Below are 24209 nucleotides of genomic sequence, written 5' to 3'. Positions count from 1 at the left end.
CCCAGAGGGCGAACAGCTCCCAATACTGGATCCTGATTGGTCTATATTTTCTCTTAGCCCTCCTCTACAGGCGGGAGGAAGCCCGGGACTCCGGCGGTGGATTCGAAACGCCAACACCATTCGGTCTTCTAGGACGTAACCCGGAACTGTTTCGGCGGCGCCTTCAGGCGTCTTGGAAGGAAAGAAGAGGACTCTCAAGCCTCGGTAAATGGCGAGGTAGCTGGGTTTGGGGAGAGGCGTTTAAACGTTCCGTCCACCTCAAGGGAATCAGTCTTCCAGCTTTCTTGCTTCTGGAGGCCGCCAGTTCCGAGGCGTCGGGAGAAGGGTGCTCTCAGAGCCTGCGGACTGGTGCTTCCCTCCTGACAGTCCCCGAGGTTAGATAAATACAGGTTCGAGGTAAAGACTGAGACTTGCATCCACGCCTTGAGTCCTTTCCGTGGCTTTTAAGGCTCTCTGATTTGAGCCATTGCTGTGTCTCCAGTCCTTGCCAACGGAGCTCTCAAACTGCTCTGGCCACTCTGACTCCCTTGCCAGAAGGAGTCCTCGCTTGTGGTTTTCTTCAGGAATGCTCCCGACTAATCCCTTCACAGAACCTTACCCTTAAACATTGTTTTTATTGTTTGTTTGTTTACGTACCTGAGAGAAAAGGTCTAGGCTTTGAAAATTACAGAGGTTGAGATCTAAAAAAGTAAAAGAGGAGTTCCGTCGTGGCCCAATCGTTCCCGTAGGAACCATGAGGTTGCCGGTTCGATCCCTGGCCTTGCTCAGTAGGTTAAGGATCCGGCGTTGCAGCGAGCTGTGGTGTAGGTCGCAGACACGGCTCGGATCTTGCATTGCTGTGGCTGTGGTGTAGGCCGGCAGCTACAGCTCCGATTTGACCCCAGCCTGGGGACCTCCATATGCCGCGGGTGCGGCCCTAAAAAAAAAGGACAACACACACACACACACACACACACACACACACACACACACACAAAAGTAGAGGTCTTCACAACTCAATGTCCTAGTCCCTGCCCTGCAACCTAAGCAACTTGTCTTTCAAGTCCTGAGCTTTCTGTACCTCATCTCACAGATAGGAAGGTGCTGGTGGACACATTTAGTTTACACTATTTTGCTAAATTCACGAGTCTATGAAAGGGAGAAAGTAATGTTAAACCTTTTCCTCAAACGTCATTTTAGCTCTTACTCTTAACCCCTTTGTGTCAGGTCCTACCTCGAAGGCACTTTGGATTTGTGGGTGGAAAGAAAAATAAAGGAGAAGTTGACAGAAGATTTGAAGACCCTCCCCTTAGATCTCCAAAGTCTTAACACCACTTAGTGCACACATCCTTTTCTCATGAACAAATATTCCATGTTTAGGTTTGGTCATCTCTTCCTTCATGTCTCTTTCATTGGCATTGAACCTCCAATTTTTCTTAGAAACAAAGAGTGGACAGTCATTTTTCTTACCTGTTGGTTTGATCATTCAGCAAACTCCTTACAGCCCCATCCCCCTAAGTTCCTCTTATCCTTTATGTTCAAATTTTATCTTGGAAACCTGTTAATTGATAACAACTTGGAGGATCTATCTCTTGTCATATTTCAAGTGGTATCTTGCGTTCCACTCAATCCTTGTTTTTTGTTGGATCACTTCATCCTCCAACTTTGTCTCAATCTGATTCATAATCCTCATGTTTCCTTGAAATCCACTGAACCCAGGTTAAAAAACCTTAACCAGGGCCTTCTAAACTGCAGTATATGGAAGGAAATCCTATTCTTGCAAACCGAATTGCATCTTTAAAAAAAATGTATGAAGGAAACTTTCAAACATATGAAAAAATGTATATAATGAAGCCCCAAGAACTCAGTGCCTAGCTCCAACAATTATTAACTTTTGGCCAATCTTGTTGGTTCTATATCATTATCCACATAATTCCTCTTGTATTAATTTGAAGCAAATATCAAGTATCTGAAATCTATAAATATTTTAATATGATTTCTTAAAAAATAAAAGACTTTTTCTTAAAATCTATTTTTTGGCCATTTCTATAGCATGCAGAAGTTCCTGGGCCTGGGATTGAACCTGTACCACAATATTATTTTACAGCTAAAATATTTAATGTATTTGCTTACTATCATCAAATAATTCAGTTTAATTTTCTACTTGTCTCAAACTTTTTTTTTACTGTGCTTGTTTGACCCAGGATCCAATTCAGTTCACATGTTGTGATTGGTTGATGTCTTAAGCTTCTCTTATTCTACAAGTTCCTCCTCCATTTTTTCCCTTGCCATATTGTTGGTTGTAGGGAGTTTCCCTAATAAGAATTTTCACTGATTGCTTCTTAGTGGTGTTGCATACCATGGTTTGCTTACCTTTTGGTAGTAACACAACTCTTTTCCAAATCCTTTCCCTAATTAGGCTTAGCTGGTTTATTAACCCATCAGCATCTTTATGCATTCAAATATTGCTTTCAGCTGGTTATATCTTCATGCTTAAGTTAGTCATTCCTTTATGATATCTTTGCTTACCTCACCCCTTTGTTGACATTTTCAAACTTCAACTGTAAGTCCTCTTTTTTCTCTCATTTGTATATAGGTGGAGGGTAGCTGAAGAAACAGCTGAGAATGAGATCTTCCAGTAGACAGTATAGAACGAAAAGAAAAGGCAGCCTGCTCTCTTCTTGAAACTCATCTGTTGAACTCTGGGAGACTACCCCATCCTAGTTCTGTACCTGCCTCCCTACTTCTGCATTTCAACTGTTGCTGATCCACAAGGATTGGACCTTCCCCCCAACCCCTTGGAGAACGTAACAGTTTTGTTGCTTCCACTATTCCTTTTCTTTTTGCTTTTTAGGGCCACACTGCAGTATATGGAGGTTTCCAGGCTTGGGGTGGAATCAGAGCTACAGTTGCTAGCCTGCACCACAGCCACAGCAATGCAGGATCCTTAACCCACTGAGCGAGGCCAGGGATCGAACCCACAACCTGATGGTTCCTAGTTGGATTTGTTTCTGCTGCACCACAACAGGAACTGCTCCACTATTCCTTTTATGTGAGGTAATTGCAAAATCTATAATTTCAACCCTTACTTTTCTCCCAAGCGTCTAAAGTCTGTCTTATCTGCACACTAGAATGTCTACATGGATATCTTTTCATCTTTCCAAATGCAGCATATCTGAAATAGTATTCATCTTTACCCTCTGGATTCACCTTTGTGATTTCTTTATTCCTGTTGATGGTACTATCCATTCCCCATGCTCTCACCCCTTAAGGGATGATCATTTTTCACTCTTTCTCATCCCGGTATATCTCATAAACATTATTCTGTCATTTGTTCCCTTGTAAGTCTCATCTCTTCCATTTCCTTTGTACTACTCAGCTCTCCTCCATTTCCTTTTCCCTGCTAATTACTAGTTCAGTCCTAGCTGTTCTGTTCTTGGATTCTTTCAGACACATTGAATAATATTAAAGGATATGGGCTAATAGCTCAGGCTGTAGGCCCTAGGGTCAAATTATCTAGGCTCAAATTCTGACTCCTCCACTCCCTAATTTTGTGACCTGGGCAACTTATGTAGCCTCTCTTTGACTCGGTTTTCTCACTTTTAAAATGGAGATGAGGAATTCCTGTTGGGGCTCAGAAGGTTAAGAATCTTGTAGTTCCCATCGTGGCTCAGTGGTTAACGAATCCAACTAGGAACCATGAGGTTGTGGTTTAGTCCCTGGCCTCGCTCATTGGGTTAAGGATCCGGTGTTGCTGTGAGCTGTGGTGTAGGTCGCAGATGCAGCTCAGATCTGGCATTGCTGTGGCTGTGGCATAGGCCAGTGGATACAGCTCCGATTAGACCCCTAGCCTGGGAACCTCCATATGCTGCAGATGCAGCCCTAGAAAATAGACCAAAAAAAAAAAAAAAAAAGTTTATGAATCTGACTAGTATCCATGAGGATGGAGGTTTGATCCCTGACCTCACTCAGTGGGTTAAGGATCCAGTGTTGCCATGAGCTGTGGTGTAGGTCACAGACACAGCTCGGATTTGGTGCTGCTGTGGCTGTGGTGTAGGTCCGCAGCTGCAGCTTCTACCCTTTAGATGCAGTAATATGCCAATAATGACAATCAGAAATTTCTCCAGATATCACCAAATGTCCTTCAGGGGCAAAAATCATCCCTGATTGAGAACCAACTATTATAAATGAAGACTAAGATCAGACATGCCAGATTGTGAATGAGGTTTTCTTTACACCATGTTTCTTTGTATCTGGTGTATTTCTTAAAGATGTTTCCATTTTTAGAAAAAAAAGAATTAAGAACTGAATAGAGTTTTTTCGTGTGAGAAGGGAAAAGATCAGAAAATTTCTGTGCCCACAGTTCAAGGAAAAGTAGTTAGAGTAAAGCCAGAAATTAGGGGACTAATTTAGAAAGTAGTTTCAACCTGACGCTCGGACAGAAAAAGATCCTGATTTCTCAGAACCTTAGGAGGTTGTGAGAAGTAACATTAATTTTTGAATGAAAAATTTTGGGAAGAATGAAAGTAAGATACCTAGGAGAATAATTGACTCAAGGGTTGACCCAGAGTAAGACTGAAAGAGAAAGAAACGGGAACTGTGGGAGGAAAGATGACCTGTGGGATAGAAGGTACCTTCAGTTCAATCTAGGCTTTTCTAGGACATATGACTATTTGGGGATATTCTTTGGACAAGAATTCATTTTTGTTAGTAAATCTTGATTAATCTAAGGTATTTGAGAGCTTTGGGAATAGATAGGATTTCCCAAATTCCCAGTTTCTGAAAGCTTACAGTGAGCTGATCCCTGCAGGACTTGTATGTCTCAGATACCACAGAGCTACCCAATGCATTGTGTTATCTGTTCCTTGCTGTTAGCCTGAGTAGTGCTGATCATTTCTGGTTGCTGGCTTGTGCTGAATGTCTTAGAATTGAGGGCACTATGGCCCAGCCACATGGTGGCTGGGAGATTCTGATGGGGGAAGAATTTATTGAAAAAAAATTTATTTTTCTTTTTTAGGGCCGCTTCTGCAGCATATGGAAGTTCCTAGGTTAGGGATTGAATTGGAACCATTGAATTGTGGCCATAGCCACAGTCACAGCAACACCAAATCTGAGTCACTTCTGAGACCTAACCATAGCTTGCTGCAACACTGGATTCTTACCCACTGAGCAAAGCCAAGGATCAAACCAGAATCCTCTTGGATACCAGTCGGGTTCGTTAACAGCTGAGCCAAGACAGGAACTCCCTAATTATTTGATTTAGACTTCTGATCATTTGATATAGAACTTTCCTGCTTATACATATCAAGTAAAATTTATTAGGTTCCCTATCTGTTTCACTTCTGGGAGCACTATAATTAGCCAGTGGCATAGCTCTGCATGAATCAAACTATTTTGATTGCTACTTGGGATCTGCTGTCCGTTGCCAGGCCCATGTTGCTTTTGGTGTTTGGGTTCTACAACCTGGCCCCTGTCATCCTTGAGTCCAATTTCTTCCATTGCATTTAGGTTTTCTAGTTGAGTGACTGCAGTTTCCACTGTAAGATCTGGCCTAGAAAGAAAAATGATCAAAGAGCTCTTCAAGGACCCTGGGGCTCCCCTCATAAATTTCTTTCTCTAAGTATTAGTGAAAGGTATGTCTTCTGAATTCCCTAATGTGAGTGTGTAGGTCTTAAATGACAAATACACTCTAACTTTCTAATCTCCCAAAGCCTTTGAATTCCTTCCTCTACTCCCTTCTAACCCCTAAACCACAACATCAAATGTGGAATATCTTCTTAGTGGGCCCATATTAATACATTTGGCCTGATCCAATTTTATGTGCCTTCCCCCATTATCCCATACCTTTAGTATCCACTTCCACGCATGTTCCCTGGATTTCTGCTTGTGTAAATTAGAAAGCTCACCCACTTCTTTTGGAGTGTAGCTCATCTCTTCATGGGTCATACTTTGTACTACACCTTAGGGTTCCATTAGGACTTGAGTCCAATTATAGGTCTAAAAACAAAGAGGGGCTGTAGGGTGGGTGATGAGGAGAAGCAGTGTTATCTTGCAAGACAACTTTGTCAGAAAGAGGCCATTATAGTTTCATGTAATGGAGGGTTAACCCCCTCACCTGGGGTGGAAAGGCTAATACCACTGAGGGTGGGGATGGTGTGGCAAGTGGGTGTGGGGAGGCCACTGTCATTGTGCTTAGGCCACTTTTGCTGGGGCAGGGGAAGTCAGTTCTGCTGGGGTTGGGGAGGGTTCTTCCACCAGCCAAGAAGACTCTCCAAAATTTAGAGGCTTAATGTCCCCATATTTATCATTCCAACTTACGGGGTCCCATCCTTTTCTAATTAGTGCCCTCAAAAAAAGTGAAGACTGGGAGATCAATTTGCATTGTAATTCAGCCAGTCACACAGTGAGGTTCTGTGCTTACATTAGGCAGTTTCAGCCCTTCGGCTCCAGGAGGGCGGTAAGGAAGATAAAGTTCTCTTTCAGGTATGCAGAGAAGCTTCTGTCATTTATGCGATCCTTGAGCTGCAAATTCGAATCCCTAAACTCATGTTTTTCTTTTACCACATTTTCTAATGACACTGGGAGCAACCAGCCAATCTTGTTTGTGAGTTCTCCAGAAAAGTTTGAAAGTATCTAGACATAGCCATCTAATCCTTGTTTCTTTTAAGTGGTTGATAAGGAGTATTCAGTGGAGATATTTTGCTCCTCTGTATTGCCAGATCTTGCCATGGCCTATCAGTTCTCTCTTTACTACTGTAAATAAAGTCGGTCATTGGTATCTTTAAATCTAATCAAATTAGAGAGCCAATTTTGGAAACCCCAGAACTGATTTAGAAAACTCATCTTTAAAATTCTGTTCTCTAGAATCACTGGCAGATTCAATATGATTCAGTAGGATTGATTGATCAGTTGAATTGGCTTATGTGATTATCAACACCCAGAGATCCCACAGTCTGCTGTCTGCAAGCTAGAGAACCAGGAAAGTCAGTGGGGTAATTCAATCTGAGTCCAAAGGCCTGAGAACCAGGATCTTTGATGCCTGTGCTTGGCTCATGAAGAGAGCAGATTTGCTGCTCTTTTCACATTTTTGTTCTGTTCAAGACTTCAGTGGATTAGATGATGCCCACCCTCATTGGTGAAGGCGACCGATCTTTACTTTGATTCAAATGCTAGTCTCTTCTGAAAACACCCTCACAGATGTGCCCAGAAATAATGTTTTACCAGATATCTGGGCACTTCTTAGCCCTAGTCAAGTTGACACACAAAATTAACCATCATATTTCCCATCCTGCCCCCCGACCCCTGCTTTTAATTTTACATCCCAGTCTTATCTCTTGGGCTGTATAGTCACATAATTACTGCCTACTTGCCATTTTTACTTGACTGTCTCACTTGACTCTCAAATGTAATATGTATTAGGTTAATTGATCTCTGGTCTTCATATCCCATGTCCAGGATTCCTCAGGGAGTAATGAAACTTCTACCCAGTTGCTCATACCAAACTCTTGGGAGTCTTTGATAGTCACCCCTGTCTTAATCTCAGTAGATCACTAATTTTCCACCCAAATATATCTCAGATGCTGCTATTTTTCTCCATCTTTACTACTAAAACTCTAACACTAAACACTAATATCTCTAGCCTGGACCACTGCACTCACCTCCTAATCAGTGGTCTCACTTCTCTAAACTATTCTTCCCACAGCAACTAAGGTCTCTCTCTCTCTCTCTCCCCTTTTCTCATTAAGCCCACCCCATTCTTCCTTCATTTCCTTGAATAAACATACTTATCACTTGCCTTTGGACCTTTGCATACCCTTCCCATCCACTGTTCCATACTGAGCAGAATATTCGTCCTTCTTTCTATTAATGTCACCATCCCCAGAGCTCTTCTCTGACCACTTTGTTATTTTATATTTTATACCCAGTACCCTCTTTGGATTGTTCACAGCGCATGTCAGACTTTGTTCTTTTACTTGATTACTTATGTATACATTACATGAAGGTAGGGACCATGACCACCATATTTATCATTGTTTTCCCAGATCCTAGGACAGTGCCTGGAACCTAGAGGTGGGATCAGTCAATACTTCCTGGATAAATGAAAACCTTGAGGCAGTGACTCTGCTTCTCTTTAAAATGAACTAGCAAGAGGAGCAGCCTCATCCTGTGGCAATCATAACTGTTATCCACAAAGGGGTGCTGTCTGCAAGAGAGTATTTTAGAGGGATCAGATCTGCTGTAGGGTCTGCTGGTGGAGGAGGCTTTCTGTTCCAGTTGCCAGCTTTTTCACTTAAGAATTTAATTTTAAATCACACTGTAAACTGCTTATCTCAAAAGTATATGATTTGAGGGTGGGTATGTATGTGTGAGGGGTGTGGGTGGGCAAGAACATAAACTTTTTATATTCCTCTATTAAAATTTAGAACAGCTATGTATTATTTTATAATTAGAAAATTAAATAGAGGTTCAAAGTTGCTGTCATGGCTTAGAGGTTAACGAACCAGACTGGCATCTGTGAGAATGTAGCTTCGATCCCTGGTCTTGTTCAGTGGGTCAAGGATCTGGTGTTGCTGTGAGCTGTGGTGTAGGTCGCAGATGCTGCTCAGATCCCGTGTTGCTCTGGCCCTGGTGTAGGCTGGTAGCTACAGCTCCGATTGGACCCTTAGCCTGGGAACCTCCATATGCTGCACAGGTGTGGCCCTAAAAAGATAGAAGAAAAAAAAAAGAAAAGAAAGGAAGGAAGGAAGGAAGAAAGAAAATTTAAAATATATTTAAAAAACAAGAAATATAATTTGGTTTGGAAATAATCATGTTGCATGATTAATTTCTGTACATGGTTTTTAATGGTTCCAAGAGATTTGGCTTCAAGCGTAAAATACTTCTTTGAGCAGAGTCAAACTGATTTATTTCCTCTCTTCTTGCTTTTCTTCCTAATCTTCTAAGAAATTTCTAAGCCATTATGGCTTCATTTTCTTTTGGTTTTGATTTTCTTTATTTTGACTTGTGCTCCCTGTGGGCACTGCTCTTTCAAAATCAGTACAGTTCTTTTTTTTTTTAATTTATTTTTTGACATATAATTGATTTACAGTGTTGTTAGTTTCTGGTGTATAGCAAAGTGACATATAAATATTCTTTTTCATTGTCTTTCCCATTATGGCTTATCACAGGATATTGAATATAGTTCCCAGTGCTGTACAGTAGGACTTTGGTATTTATCCATTCTATATATAATAGTTTGCTAATCCCAAACTCCCAATCCATTCCTCTCCCACCCCCTCTCCCACTTGAAATCTGTTCTCTATGTCTGTGAGTCTCTTTCTGTGTTATAGATAAGTGCATTTGTGCCATATTTTAGATTCCACAAGTAAGTGACATCATAAGGTATTTGTCTTTTTCTGACTTACTTCTCTTAGTATGATAATCTCTAGGTCAATCCATGTTGCTGCAAATAGTATTATTTCATTATTTTTTAATGGCTTAGTAGTATTGCATTATGTATACATACCACATCTTTTTTTAAAAAATTTTGCTGATTGATTTACAATGTTCTGTCAATTTCTGCTGTACAGCAAAGTGACCCAGTCATACATGTATATATATGTTTTCTCTCATTATCCTCTATCATGTTCCATTACAAGTGCCTAGATATATAGTTCCCTGTGCTATACAGCAGGGTCTCATTGGCCATCCACTCCAAGTGCAAGAGTTTCCATCTACTATCCCCAGACTCCCAGTCTATCCCACTATCTCCCCCTCCCCAATGGCAAACACGATTCTGTCCTAGATGTCCATGATCTTTTCTATTTTGTAGATAGATCATTTGTGCCATATTTTAGACTGCACATGTAAGTGATATAATATGGTGTCTGTCTCTTTTTGACTTACTTCACTCAGTATGAGAGTCTCTAGTTCCATCCATGTTGCTGCAAATGGCATTGTTGTGTCCTTTTTATGGCTGTGTAGTATTCCATTGTATATATGTACCACATCTTTCTAATCCACTCATCTGCCATTGGGCATTTAGGTTGTTTCCATGCCTTGGCTTGTGATGAACATATGGGTGCATGTATCTTTTTCGATGAAATTTTTGTCTGGATGTATGCCCAAGAGTGGGATTGCTGGGTCATATGGTAGTTCTATATTTAGTTTTCTGAGTTATTTCCATACTGTTTTCCATAGTGGTTGTACCAATTTACATTCCCACCAACAGTGTAGGAGGGTTCCCTTTTCTCCACACTGTCTCCAGCATTTGTTATTTGTTGACTTGTTAGTGATGGCCACTCTAACTGGTATGAAGTGGTTCCTCACTATGGTTTTGATTTGAATTTCTCTAATAATTAGTGATGTTGAGCATTTTTTCATGTGCCTGTTGGCCCATCTATATGTCTTATTTGGTGAAATGTCTATTTAGGTCTTCTGCCCATTTTTTAATTGGGTTGTTTGGTATTTTTGCTGTTGAATTGTATGAGTTGTTTGTATATTTTGGAGATTAAACCTTTGTCAGTTGAGTCATTTGCAAGAATTTTCTCCCATTCTGTGGGTTTTCTTTTCATTATTTTAATGGTTTCCTTTGCTGTGCAGAAGTTTTTGAGTTTAATTAGATCCCATTGGTTTATTTGTGTCTTTATTATTGTCTTTATTCTAGAAGGTGGATCAAACAAGATGTTGCTGTGATTTATGTCAAAGCACCTTCTGTCTATGTTTTCCTCTAGGAGTTTTATAGTGTCTGGCCTAACATTTAGGTCTTTAATCCATTTTGAGTTTATTTTTATGTATGGTGTTAGACAATGCTCTAATTTTGTTCTCTTACATGCAGTTGTCCAGTTTTCCCAGCACTATTTACTGAAGAGACTATCTTTCCTCCACTGTATGTTCTTGCCTCCTTTGTCATAGATTAATTGACTATAGGTGTTTGGATTTATTTCTGGGCTTTATATCCTTTTCCACCATCTGTATTTCTGATTTTGTGCCAGTACCATACCATTTTGATGACTGTAGCTTTGTAGTAGGGTCTAAAGTCTGGGAGCCTGATTGTTCCAGTTCTGGGTTTTTTTTGTTGTTGTTGTTTTGTTTTGTTTTTTCAGTATTGCTTTGGTATCACATCTTTTTAATCCATTCATCTGTTAATGGAAATTTAGGTTGTTTCCAAGTCTTGGCTGTTGCGAAGTGCTGCAGTGAGCATAAGGGTGCATGTATCTTTTTGAATTAGAATTTTGTCCTGATGTATGCCCAAGGACAGGATTGATGGATCATATGGCAACTCTATTTTTATATTTTTAAGGAACCTCCATACTAGTTTTCTTTCTTTTCTTTTCTTTTCTTTTCTTTTCTAGCTGCACCTGAGGCATATGGAAGTTCCCAGGCTAGGGGTTGGATCAGAGCTGCAGCTACAAGCCTGCGCCACAGCCATAGCAATCCTAGATCTGAGCTGCATCTACAACTTACACCTCAGCTTTTGGCAACGCTAGATCCTTAACCCACTGTGTGGAGTCAGGGATCGAACTCATCCTCACAGACACTGTGTCAGGTTCTTAACCTGCTGAGCCACAATGGCAACTCCCATACTGTTTTCCATAGTGTCTCAGTGCAATTCTTCTTAATCTTTTCTCCAGGAAGGGAGAACAGAGGAAGATTCAGTACTTCTGAACTAGTATAATCTTGCAGTGTCCCGGGAGCAAACATTTGTGCAAAAAGTCACTCATTCTACCAGGATTTTATGTCCAGTGGTTCATCAGACAGACATGGCCAGAAATAGCATTTGCAGTGAACAGCAGAGGCTGTAGACAGGAATCTCTTGTTCCTGGAGCTGGGGGGAGGAATGAAGGATAGAGTCCTGAGTGGCTCAGCAGAGCTGTCCAGAGTGGGCAACTGCCTCAAGCTGAGTTGTTCAGTGTCCTTCTCCAGGAATTCAGCATAAGGCTGGATTCCAGAATGGGCTGGCTCCATTCTAGGGCTGAGGAGATACACATTTGCAACTCTTGATGATGACCATTTTCCTAAAAGCAGATGAAGAGGTAGAGAAAGCTCAGCTAAAGCCAGAGAAGAGAAAAATATGTATTCGTGAAAAGAGACAGAGAAGAGAGGACGTATTTGGGTATTTGTATTAAGTTTGTTCCTGTGATTCTCTACTTGTGTGCTGTGAAACACCAGAGTACTCTTAGGAGAAGTTCCGCTTTTTATTTAAGCTAATTTGATTCCTATTACTGATACTTGCAAGTGATAGAATTCTAATTAATATTTGCGTGTAGATTGTAAAACTGCCAACCAAATGTTATGAATTAGGCTCAGTTGGTTATATCTGGAGAAAATATGGAGCAGTAGAGGCTCTAAGAAACTGGACAACTTTTGATTCTCTGAAAGGGCAGCAGCTGGGGACCTCTGGCCAAAGTCCATGCAGTATTTCAGGTTCAGCATTGACGAATCCTTTGTTGATTAAAAATACCACAAAATGTTTTTTAAGGTAGATTTTAAAATATCCACAAATCTGGATATTTATGTGACTTTTTTAGGTATTTAGTGTTGCATAATTAAAAAAAAAAAATGCACCACTACTGTGCCCTGCAGATGTAACCAAACACACCTGGTAGCAGAACATGTGAATGGTATTGACCTGTGTCTTCAACCACTAAACTCAGAAAGTCAGTCCCCGAGACTTGACTTTAGTTGTCAGGGGACCCACAGATTTGTCTCATGTTAATTCTCCATGTACGGTCACACTAGGTTTCTGGTGCTGTCTGTCTGTGCCTGGTGAACTTGTGGTCCATTTCTTATTTATGCCTCAGACAGTACTCCCAGGAGACGGGCCATTTTCCCTTTGCCAAATGGACTTCCTCTTAGCCCTTGCTGGCTGGGTGCTTCATTCAGCCCATTGGCTCAGTGGTTTCTGCTCCATCCCTCCTGCCAATCCCACCCCAGTCTGTGCCTTTTAACACCTTGGTGTCCCATATCAAGCCCCCAGGCAGGCCCACTGACTTTTAATTTAGTGTTCACTCCATACACAAGTAAAGGTGGTTTGAGAAAACTTTCCTTAGTGTCTCCTTTTGCTGCCTATGCTGTTAAACCATGGTCACCATGAGAAACCCTTGTCACAGCTTGATAGAAGATGGTGTGTAAGGAGAATTCCCTCCCAAAGTCTCAGACAGGGAATAAGGCAAGATTTTCCTCTGCCAAGCTGTCAAATTCCCACTCCTGGAGCCCATGAGGGACAAACAAAGTACTTGCTTTTTCATTCTTCTCTCCCTCAACCCCCTCAACTTTCTCTTAGAGCTAGAAATGTGGAGGGCATTAATTTTTTCCTTCCTCTGAATTCATTCACAGCTTTCTTTTTTTTAAGTTTTAATGAAGTATAGTTGATTTACAAGGTTATGATAATTTGTGCTGTACAACAAAGTGATTCATCATACATATACACACATCCATTCTCTTTTAGATTCTTTTCCCACCTAGATTATCACAGAGTATTGGGTAGAGTTCCCTGTGTTATACAGCAGGTCCCTGTTGGCCAAGCATTCCACATACCTCAGTGTGCATATGCCAGTCCCAAACCCTGAGTCCATCCTTTCCATCCTGCAAGCTGTTCCCTTGGGTAATAATAAGTTTTTCAAATTCTTTGAGTCTGTTTCTGTCCTGCAAGTTCATTTGTATCCTTTTTTAGATTCCACATATAAGTGATATCATATGATGTTTATCTTTCACTGCATATACATCTTTCTATGACAGAGTAGACTTAAACATCATAGTTTTTGGGGCATCCACTCTATACCATGAAGAAATTTTCTCTTGAGTTCCCCAGTTGTTGACTTGTTGAGAAGGAACTAGAGTTTTGCTAACCTCTTTTCTTTCTTTCCTTTCCTTTTTTTCCCCCAAGAACAATTATCTGAGGCTATTGTCTTCTACCTATCTGATTTTGAATGTCAATCTTTGAATATTGCCTCCTGACTTTGTTTTCATTGTGAGACAAATCCCAGTTCAACCCTGGACAATAAAGTTGGCTGCTGCAGAAGCCAAAAGTAAAATGAATTTTATTCTTTTGTGTACTTTCTGCCAGTCTCAGAAGCCTTGGGATCTCTATGTAGGACCTTGGTGGCCAGGCCATATCTATCTACCTTAGTCCCTATCAAGAAAGCTAAGATTCAGCCTATAGTGTCAACTATAAACCTTAAATATTCTCCTACAGGCCAATGGAATGTCTTGTCTTTCTTTTTCCTCTGAAAATGAACAGTGAGAAATTATCAGAGCTCTTCTTCAGAAATCTAAATTTCCATAATAATATTTTACTGTAAAAATCACTAGCCATTACCTTCTCCAATGCTATGTTGTGTTGCTCCGTCCCCTCTGCCTCTGCAACCTCAGGGAATTTTTCTCTCTCTCTGATAGGTGGTTAGGAATTGAATATGCTAATCTCTGCTCCTATCTGTAAAGCCAAATACTCATTTCAGTGCTCTTAAGGGGCTGTCATCAGTTACTTCAAAATCATAACAGTTGTCTAATCCAGGTCTCAAAGGATGTCTCTCACTCTTGACTGCCCATTTTCCTCAAGGCTGACCACCTTCCACACTTCAGTGATTTGATTCAGGAGTAATTCAAAGAGCTCTTTTCCAGGCTCTCTGTCTTCTTGTGAACCCTGCCTTTAGAGGGCTTCTCTTGCAAGGTTATTTAAGATCAAGGGGCTTTGGTATTATCATATTCACTTCTGTATTATTTAAATACATTAGTTTTAGCTCCATGAGAACCCTTGTTCAGTTTGATTTTAGGCATTTCCTGGAGTTCTTTGGCTATGGTTCTCAATATACTAATCACAGTCATTAGCATCTAATGAAAATTTTCTTGTAGTAGACACTATTCTAAACCATTTACATGAATCATCACATTTCATTGTCACAAGATACCTATGAGGTTAGCATCATTACTTTTTAAAGTTAACTTAATATTTTTTTTTTTGGCTGTACCCATGGCATGAGGAAATTCCTGGGTCAGAGATCAAACCTGCGCCACAGCAGTGACAATGCCAAACCCTTAACTGCTAGGCCACCAGGGAACATCTAAAATGAATTTAATTATTAGTATGAGTATATACTAAAATTAGTCTTTTTTGTTGTTGTTAATAAGGAAAAGTAGGCGCAAAGAAGTTAACCAACTTGGACGTGATTACATCATTAGTAGAAGGCATATCTGGGATTTGAAGCCAGGTAGTCTGAAGCACAGTGTACAGTGATAAGATGCTGCCATCATGGCTTGGGGTTCAGTGGAGTAGCAAAAGTGGGAGGGCCACACTTCTACTGCCCTACTCATTTATTTCTAGTAATACTAGAATAAGTGGTTGTTTGAGATTTTAGAGTGTTATGATGTTTGAGAATGATTGGTTTAACAAAAGAAGCAAAAATTTTAAACTACACACAATATATGTCTATTCCCATGATTTGAGGGACAGAAAACAAATACAGAAAAATAAAACCTATCACAGGTGGCACCTTCATGGGCACAGCCTAGTTCCTTGCTATGGTTGTCTCCCTTCAGCTTCATGCCTCTATCTTAAATCCTCCATAGTATAAATCCCCACCCCACCCCCGCCAGCCTTTCAAAAGGTACCATCAGGTGCCCTACTGCCTGCTCTCAGGGACTCACTTCTTGCCCCCTAGTGTATGTTCTGACATACAATAATTCACAGACTCTTTCACCCAAAATCAATTGTTCAGGCAGGGATAGGGATTATTATGATGGAAAAGATCCTCAGAGGAGAGGAGAGTAGTTAGGGACAATCTGTGGTCTAAAGGTCTTCACCACTGGTCTGCCCATTCAAAAGGGGTTTACATCTTTGCATCCACGAAACAGTCCTAGATGGCATTGCTCTACCAAGTTCCCTCCCTTTAAGATCACCCAGCAGCATGAGGTTTTTATATCCTCCTCAATCTTTCTGGCCATTCAGCAGGAAAATAATGGTATGCATGTACCTGTGTACACACACACACACACACACACACTCACATGTGTGTACATAGGCACACACATACACAAGCTTACTGCTCTCTGAAAACTTTATTTTCAGAGACAGCATGGTCAGTTTAGGAAGGTCATAATCAGGAAGGGAAATATTCCCCTAAATGTAATCTGCACAAATTTATGCCAACCCTAAGAATAGTATTTCATCTTATTATGCAGAATGGTGAAAGCCTTGTTCACTTTCCTTCTAAACCATGTTTAGTGGCCTCATATGTAGAGAAAAATGGGCCAATGGATCCTGTCCTCTGAAGCAATGGAGTAATTGGTGCCTGATTGCCAACCAATGGCTGTGCAAAGACCTGACTGAAATTCTGAAACTATTGTTTCTCAAACCATATTTTAAGGCTAGCTATTCTTTGTTATTCTCTTTGAGAGAAGGGAGGCAGCAAGATGGTTCATTATTCTCACATCACAAATTACAAAAGTAGGTATGGGAGCTGTTCTTCCAGGTACATAAAAATTTGTGACTCACAACACAATGATTATCAGACCATCCCATCTTTCTTATGTAACCAAAGACAGTACATGCATACCATTATTTTCTTATGTAACCTTCAAAGACAGTTGCTTTACATTTACAGAACTTGGTTCAAAGGGTAAATAATTTGAATCTTAAATAGCTTCTGTGACCTATGGTATAACCTGTTGTGTGTAATAACAGGAACAATTTGTGGCCCACAAGTCCCTCCTTGACTGCCAGGTAAACAGAGGAAAACGAAACTCTCATTACCTCACCCTTGCAAGCACCCTGGTTTCAATGAGATGAGCTACATTATTGACTAGAGAGAAAGGGCCCTGGAAAGAGAAAGATCAGGAAAGTATAGGCAAAGAGACAAAACAAAAAGCACAATAGTCTCACTAAGCGAGGCCCAAGATGGTGAGCACTTCACTGGGAGCTATTACAGATGCCGTAGTCACAGCAGATAAGAATCGTGCCCCTTTCAGAGTTTCCATTGTGGTACAGTGGGTTAAAAATCCAGCGTTGTGGGAGTTCCTACTGTGGCTCAGCAGGTTATGAATCCATCTAGTATCCATGAGGATGCAGGTTCGATCCCAGGCCTTGCTCAGTGGGTTAAGGATATGGCATTGCCATGAGGTATGGTGTAGTTTGCAGACATGGCTCAGATCTGGTATTGCTACAGCTGTGGCGTAGGCTGGCAGCTGCAGCTCCAATTTGACCCCTAGCCTGGGAGGAACTTCCATACACCACAGGTGTGGCCCTAAAAAAACAAAGAAAAAAGAAAAAAAGAAAAAAAAAGCATCTCTGCAGTAGCTTGGGTCACTGCTGAGGCATGGGTTTGATCATCAGCCCAGTGCAGATGTGGCTCAGATTTGATCCCTGGTCCAGGACCTTCCATGTGCCATGGGTGTAGCCAAAACTAAACCAAAACAAACAAAAAAAGAATTGGGCCCATTTGGAATCAACCATTCTCTGACTCTGAGGCTCTCTTTCAGTCACTCATTGTGGAAGGAGTTGAAGAGTTGGGTTTTTGTCTTTCCCAAGTTGGGGGGTATGAGTAGACTCAGGATTAGGTCCTCAGGAAAGCAATTGAGGACTAGCAGAACTGACACAGCATTCAAAATCCTGGAAATCATGCCAGACTCTGGGCTTGGTCTGGAAATAAGAGTCTTTTCCAATGATCCTGAGTCAGCTCCTATTGCCTTCTCCTGGAGGAACACTGCTTGTGGCTGGGAGTGTAGCATCTAGAAAGGCACTTGGAAATACCTATAAAAACCCCCAAAGACAACGGATGTCTGGAGATGAAGGAAGAAACCATTGCTAGGACACTTCAGTGGAGTTCCTTGTAGGGATCTACACAGTCCTTTAGATATTTCTGTAGCCTTTGGTTATTCTGAGTTGTAGAGCTCCATATGTCACCCTGTTTCCCTGAATCAGAACTTAGTTAATTCCTTGCTACTCACTCATCTGAGAGAAACCAGTCTGTTCTGAACCTGAGTCCTTGACTTCAAAGACCATTCTAGAAGAATCTGTTCTTGATCTTACTGCCCACTCCAACCCATGAGACAAATCTAAGCCTTAGTGACAGTTAACCTTTAGCAGGTCACAGGTCATTCCTGCAGCCACCCCCACTGCCAAGTTCTTCTCCTTGCCAAGCCAGGTACTTAACTTCAGCCCCTGGCCTATAGTGCTCTTTAGACAGGTAAAACCTCTGAAGGGACGTCTCTGCCAATTGAAACATCTGACATCTCCTCTGGCTGACAGGACTCTATGGCTCCAAAGGATCCCAAATGCCAAAACCTTCCAGAAATCTTACCTCTGGTATATCCTTGTGCTTTGGCATTGGGGAACACAAAATGATAGCATGCAGTTCACTTTTGCCTGGGGAATATCAAAATAATGAATGCCATAGAGTTATGTTGCACAGTTGTGGGTCCACCACCTTTCCCCAGTACAACTTTGTAATAAATAAGCCTCTTTTAAGGGATTTTACCAGGGACCAGCTCCTGAATCAGGCTGCCACTTGGGGTCTGACATTCTAGGAGGGAGAGTGAGGTACAGCAGTGAGGGTACACATTCCACAACAAAAATTCAGAATATCACATTTACAGTGTCAACTATGACAGGTTGATTATCATGACTATGAGATACACATATAGTTGTATACAACTATATTATATGGAGATAGAGCAAAATATTTGCATTGTTTTTCTCAGATTCGGGGGCACAAAGGGAATTTTATTGACTTTTTAGTAAGTTTGGTAAAAATCCCCAAATTTCTGTGACATTTCCACAGGGAATAGTGTTCAGAATTGCGTGAAAAAACACAGGGGAAAACGTTTGGCTACATGGGGTTTGGGACTAATGCCTAGAGTTTAATCACCAGTGCAGGAGCACCTTCCCAGAGGGAGTAAGAGTTTTTACTTGAAGGGATAAGTCTCATGCCCTCGGTTCAGACCCCCCGGGACTACTATCCATGAATTGCTGCCTGTGTCTCCCATGTTCCAAATGCAAGACTTACAAAGGAGGTCTCCCCGTGAATTATTTCCCTGGCAGTGACATGTAAGTCTTAATCCCAGAGAGGCTTGTGGGACCCCTAATTTCAGTAGGAGTTTGCCCATGAGTATTTTCTCTATTAGAGATTCTTGTTGTTTTTTGTTTGTTTGTTTGTCTTGTCTCCTTGTGGCCACACCTGTAGCATATGGAAGTTCCCAGGCAAGGAGTCAAATCAGAACTGCCTCCTGAGGCCTATGCTACAGCCCTGGCAACAGTGGATCCAGGCTGCAACTGCAACCAACAGCCTGCAGCAATGCTGGATCCTTAACCCACTGAGCGAGGCCAAGGATTGAACCTGCATCCTCATGTAGACCACACCGGGTTCTAAACAAGCCAAGCCACAACAGGAACCACCACTCCCCTTTTTTTTTTTTTCTTAACAGAGACAGTATTTTTCTTACCCTTTTCTCCCTCTCTCCCAAGTTATCTGATGACTCAGGGTACAGGTCGCTCTGGAGCTCCAGCCCTAGGAACCCTTCTCCAGATTGTAGAGAGAAGGAGGCAGCACAGTGTAGTGGAAAGATCATGGCCCACTGAATCAGGGAGATGTGCGCCTCATCACCTGGGGGAAAAAACTCCAATCTAAGCATCCTGGTCTTCAACTGTAAGATGACTGCCGAGCTATGAAGTTGTTCAGAGAATTCAAGAGGTAAAATGTGTGACATGTCCAAAGAGTTTTTGTTTGACATCAAGTAGAGTCTTAAAATTTGTTCCCTCCCCTCTGCCATTACCTACCCGTGAGCTGATTCAGTGCTAACAACTCCATCGGATATGCCTCGGAGAGTTCCTGTTTTCACCTATGCAGTCACAGAGGCACAGAGAGGTTCCGTAACTGATCTGAGGTCCCACAGCAGATGGGGAGGGGTGCAGGGCATAGTCTGGGAAGGAAGATGACATGAGGGATGCTGCTTGGGTTGAGCGGGTGTCTGGCTGGGAATGAACCCACTCAGGTGTATAGGCCCCACCCCTGCTCCCTCCCCAGGACAGGTCTTCTCTGTCCTAACTGCTAATTGCAGGGTGAAGGCCAGGAACTTCATCTGGCAAACCTGGAGTTCGAGGCTGTCAGAAGAGAGGCACCACTCCCTTGTGCCTCTCAGGTGAGCCCTACCCATCGTGCCAGGCTTCTTTTCATCAGACATGTTGAAGTATCTGATATGTGTGCAAGGGGCGTCATTCTAGGTGCTGAGGAGAAGAAAGCACAATACACGGAACTCTCACATTTGTGGAGCTTTCATTCCTGGCAGAGAAGAGGGCCCAAGCCCCCTTCAGTGAGGAAAAGCGGTGGAGTGACACATAGGGTTGAGTCCTCTGGAGACAAAACTCCAACAGGAGAAGGGCCATGGGAAGTGTGGTAAGGTAGTTTTGTGGGTAAATTTACAGCTAGACCCATCGCTGTGTTTTCTAGTACCCCCAAACCCGCTTTTTGGCAGATGACCCAAATATTTCTTCCCCTTTCTCCCCAGAACCCTCAGTGTATGACTCTCCACTGTAGTAATCATTTGTGATCTTTTTCCCCTTGGAAAATGGAATGCATAAAGCTGGAGGGAAGCTGAGGTCCCTTTCACCTCCTCACCTGCTTTCCTGGGCTGTCCCATCCATCTCTCAGAGACGTGCAGCCCCAGGCAGTCAGACCGCATGTGGGGGATCGGTCTCTGATCCTGGGGCCTCACTTTGTAAGGAGGGAGTGCCTCTGGAGGGAGCAGGAGGGCTATGGTACCTTCAAGGGACCAGGAAACTCCCTCACAGATGCTCAGCGACCCCAGCCTTGTTAGACCTGAGTGGACTTCCTGTGGATGTGGACTTGCACATGTCTTGTGTGCCAGACCAACAAACAGAAATACAACCATGTGAAGAGGTACTCGGGAGAGAGACTGGACACCAGCAAGAACATCTTAGGCCAGATCTAACAATGCAGGGGGGCCTCTGCCTGGCCTGAGCTCTAAGTAGGTGGAAACCCAGACAGGATGTACTGTCTCTTGGAAAGGTTGTAGAGAGGACTCAGGTGGTTTGACCTGAAATTTATGATTCTGTGATTCTAATGGGATGCCTGAGGGCAGGTGATGAGAATAAAAAAAGCTGGAACCTCGTCCTTGGACCTTCTTGGGAATGGGCCCCAGGATGTTCCGGTTGTTTCTGCTGGGCGTATTCACGGTGCTCTTCATGAATGAGGGTGAGGCCTGGTGAGGGTGCACTTGTCGGCGGGGGGAGGGGCGGGGGGGTGAATGGGTGGGCAGAGAATGTGTGGAGAGGAAGAGAGGGATTTGGTGACTTGACTCTTGGGGCTGGTATGAAGTGGTTCAAGGAGAATTTTTCTTCTTCTCTTCGCAGGAGACAGAGTCCTGACATGGAAATGTATGGTGTAGTTCGTTTGCAATTCTTGGATAAATAATGCCACAATGAGAGGGGACATTTTTGAGTCCATTACACATTGTCTGTCTACTCCCCCTGACTGATACCTCACTCTCCTCCCTCACTGTTCTAATGTCTTCTTTTAGCCCCCAGTCTTGGGTGTGAAGGGGGCCCTTGGCTTCCTGAAGGGAGTCATGATTCCTGGTGGAAGCCAGGGAGGGTGTCAGCATCCTTCTTGTGAGTTTTGTGCCACCTGAGTGTAGATGGTTACAGGTGGGGGCTGCTTCTGCAGCAGAATCCCTCTCCCGAGAGCTCTGCATCTAAGTTTTCCTCTTTCTTTAGGGTTTCGATTTTGCAATGCATGTGATTTCTATGATGGATTCACTTGCCTCAAGCCACAAAAGTCTTGCTCGAAACTTAATCTTTTCTCCCCGACGAGTTGTACCACAGACCACTTTTACTTTTATCATCGTCGTACAGGTAAGTGCAGGTTAGAAAGAGACATAAAACATCACCTCTGGTGTCCACAATCCCTAGCATCGAGATGTGGAGGCAATCTGGTCCAGGGGAGGGTTGGCGGAGAGGGCTTCTCCATATGTAGACCTGGGGTGCAAGCTGTGTGGGAGGCAGATGTCTTTTGTCTGAGAAGTAGACACGGCCTTGGGGCTCATTCCTGTGTACACAAAAGTGTTAAAGTTCTGGAGGGAAATCATGGCTTAGAAGATGGTGAGATTAAGCAAGGTGGTCACATTTCCTTTTTTGTTCTCTTTAGGGAGATATTTCTACCGTTACTCAAAACTATCTTGTAGGCCTTGTGAAGCAGGAATGTTCCAATTATTTCATGACTTACTAAGAGAAACACATTGCTGCCTTAAGGACAAGTGTAATGATGTTGAAAAGACTTTGGATGTTTTTAAATCCCCTAGATAACAATACAAAGAAAGTATACACAAAGACAGAAAATAAAATAAGATTTTGAAACCATTCTCTCCCAGTATCTTTGCCCTTCCTCAACCAGTGGCAACATCATCTTACATGTTACATTTCCCCAAAACCCAGACCCACGGCTCTATTCTGGTAGATCTAGCTATGGAAGCTCTGTCTTTCTCGTGTCATTGCTTCCATTAACAAGAAAGTACAAAGGCATAGGCCAAAAAAAGCCATGTCTGCCTTCTGGGTGGATCCTCTTCTCTCTGCTACCTATCTCCTGGTAATCGTTACTTGTCCTTAAGTTCGGTTGCTAAACCTGGCCCAATTCAGCGTTCTCAAGTTTCTGGCAAAGGGAGCAAAGTGCTTTTCTGATGGTGCTTCTGAGAGAAGATCAGGAGAAAGCAGTTTGGATAAAATTAGGGACAAGAAATCACAAAAGATTTTGGAAAATTTGGGAGGAGAGTAGAAGTGGTATTTGGTGGGGGCTGGTGTTATACAAGGGCTGGAGAAAATCCAGGTGAAATTAGAGAACACGAACTTCTGCGAGAGGAATAGGTAGTATACTAGATGTGAGAGAGTTAGTCCCTGCCACCATTTTTTTGGAAACTACCAAGCACAGCTACTCCTGACCTTGGTAGCCCTAAGTCACCATGTTTCTAATCATCTTATTCTTGGGTCAAAGCCAAGTGTATCAGGATGGGCAGCTGGCTGAGTGTTGGCCAGTTACCCTATCTCCTGGCATGTGAGGAATGTTCTACTACCCAGTCCTCAAAAATATTTAAGTATTACCTTGCATTCAGTGCACTCATTGATAGAAAACTGAGGGTTTTTCATTTATGGGCATAGCCCGGCAACAGAAAATGTCAAGGAGATGTAAGCATTTCAGATCTTCAGTGTAGTTTTCCTAACAAAAATAATAAGCCATGAAATGACAAAAATCAATCCCAAATTATTATTCACTGACTTTAGGTTAAAATGTTTTACCATATTGATATTCCTATGTGTTAGAAAATACAGACACTTGTTATTTTTTACCATAGATTTATATACACATATATATTATTCTAGGTTTGGTAGTATTCCTCCTGATATCCAGGTTATGAGTTTCTATCATTTTATTTGCCCAAATAGAAATTTTTTTTTTGCTTTTTAGGGCCGCACCCACAGTATATGGAGGTTCCCAGGCTACGGGTCAAATCAGAGCTCTAGCTACTGGCCTATACCACAGCCACAGGAACTCGAGATCCGAGCTGTGTCTGTGACCTACACCACAGCTCACGGATCCTTAACCCACTGAGCAAGACCAGGGATCAAACCCGCGTCCTCATGGATGCTTGTGGATTCATTTCCACTGCACCACAACAGAAACTCCAAAAAATATTAATATGTAAATTAATTTTAAAATATTTTCAATAAGTGTATTCTGGAATTTCCCCAAAATTGTATCATGTTGTAATGAGTATTATACTTTAACCTCTTTCAAAGTAGAAAATATGGTGGATTCTTCCATTCTGGGTTGTTTATTTAGTTTATATGACTAGAATGGTTCCAAATATTATATGATTCATGGGGGGCTTACTGTGATGTGTGGTTAGTGTCTAGAATGGTCTCAAGTCAAACTAGAAGCAAAGTACACACTTCAAATTAAAGAGATACAATGTGAGGAAGGTTACTGGGAGCAGGAAGAATAGGGGTACAGACAGATGGAGACTGATTGTCACACCCAGGGCTAAGCTCAAAGTGAAGATTCATAAAAATCCCATGGTGCAGCCCGTAGAGTTTCATCCTATCCAGACTGACCCTCCAGGTCCAATCCTTCTGAGCCTGTCCTAGATGTTTCCTGCCTTGGAGTTCCATGAGATTCTCACTCCCACATTGCCCCATGTTACAATACCCTGTCACACCCTAATTTTCTTGGTCCAATTGTTGTGCAATT

At 42.2% G+C, this 24209-nt stretch overlaps 1 long non-coding RNA gene across 2 annotated transcripts; it reads left to right on the top strand.

Annotated features, from left to right (window-relative positions):
• The first annotated feature begins 50 nt into the window (after positions 1-50).
• LOC125110879 (uncharacterized) lies at positions 51-22339 on the top strand. 2 transcript variants are annotated; one of them, XR_007130756.1, is made up of 4 exons: positions 51-204; positions 19418-21164; positions 21323-21823; positions 22116-22339. It is a non-coding gene; the product is annotated as an uncharacterized LOC125110879 (long non-coding RNA). The 2 variants fall into 2 exon arrangements; XR_007130757.1 differs by lacking the exon at positions 51-204 and adding an exon at positions 2593-2786.
• The last annotated feature ends 1870 nt before the right edge of the window (positions 22340-24209 follow it).

Source organism: Phacochoerus africanus, chromosome 11, assembly GCF_016906955.1.
Source record: "Phacochoerus africanus isolate WHEZ1 chromosome 11, ROS_Pafr_v1, whole genome shotgun sequence".
NCBI lineage: Eukaryota > Metazoa > Chordata > Mammalia > Artiodactyla > Suidae > Phacochoerus > Phacochoerus africanus.
Note: the sequence above shows the minus strand (reverse complement) of the source record. Positions and strands in the feature narration are given on the sequence as shown.